Source organism: Triticum aestivum, unplaced genomic scaffold (genome assembly GCF_018294505.1).
Source record: "Triticum aestivum cultivar Chinese Spring unplaced genomic scaffold, IWGSC CS RefSeq v2.1 scaffold39143, whole genome shotgun sequence".
Lineage (NCBI taxonomy): Eukaryota > Viridiplantae > Streptophyta > Magnoliopsida > Poales > Poaceae > Triticum > Triticum aestivum.
The window spans coordinates 1-1,189 of NW_025282211.1; the positions used below are offsets into that span (position 1 = coordinate 1).

The following is a 1,189-nucleotide window of genomic DNA, read 5'->3' on the forward strand; positions in this document are numbered from 1 at the left end:
CTGGGAAGTCCTCGTGTTGCATTCCCTTTTTAATTTTTTTCGCGCCGCTTGCAAAACAAAACGCACGTGTAAGTAATATATTTACCGTGTTTTATTATTTTGCACGAGTGCGGTAAGTCATAGCTGGGTGCTCACGATTCACGGGTCCAGCGTCGGCGTTGTGGCGCGGCAAGCGTGCACTGGTGCGGTTGAGAGGGAGGGGTGGAAACCGCGTTAAACTCGTCTCCGTAGTTGAGAGGGAGCGGTCAAAGCAATGTGCAATCGTCTTTGTAGTGGAGCTGGGAGGGGCAAGGATAAGGGACGAAGACCGGGGTAACATGTCGGATGCGATCATACCAGCACTAAAGCTCCGGATCCCATCAGAACTCCGAAGTTAAGCGTGCTTGGGCGAGAGTAGTACTAGGATGGGTGACCTCCTGGGAAGTCCTCGTGTTGCATTCCCTTTTTAATTTTTTTCGCGCCCCTTGCAAAACAAAACGCACGTGTAAGTAATATATTTACCGTGTTTTATTATTTTGCACGAGTGCGGTAAGTCATAGCTGGGTGCTCACGATTCACGGGTCTAGCGTCGGCGTTGTGGCGCGGCAAGCGTGCACTGGTGCGGTTGAGAGGGAGGGGTGGAAACCGCGTTAAACTCGTCTCCGTAGTTGAGAGGGAGCGGCCAAAGCAATGTGCAATCGTCTTTGTAGTGGAGCTGGGAGGGGCAAGGATGTCACATCCCTAGCTTCAGGCATTGCTCTAGGTTAGCCTCATGTGAGCATCATGTTTAAATTCAAATGAAATTGAATTGAGGAATATTGGAAGCCTCAAAACCCTAAATAAAAGAGGGGCAAAAACCCCTAAAATCTCATTCATTGTTCCAAAATGCTCCTCTTAGATGTTTAATATTTTTGGCAAGGGTTTTGATCCAAACCAAAAATAATGAACATTTTAAAAGGATTTATTTTTGGGACTTTGAATTTAAATCATTAGCTATTTGAATTTGAATTATATTCATATAATTAGAATATAATTTCAAATACCCCTGAAATATTTTATGAGCTTTTTGGAAAAGTCCATCTAGCAACATAAATTATTCAGAGGATATTTGGCACTGTTTTGAATTTGTTTAAATTTGAAAACAGTGGCAAAAGAATTAAATAAAAAGGGAAACAGAACAGAAAAATTAAAAAAAAGAACATTACTCACC

General features: G+C 42.9%; 1 non-coding gene across 1 annotated transcript; it reads left to right on the forward strand.

The window, feature by feature from the left end:
• The first annotated feature begins 322 nt into the window (after positions 1-322).
• Positions 323-441, forward strand: LOC123178544 (5S ribosomal RNA). Its single transcript, XR_006489659.1, has one exon. It is a non-coding gene; the product is annotated as a 5S ribosomal RNA (ribosomal RNA).
• Positions 442-1,189: the final 748 nt, after the last annotated feature.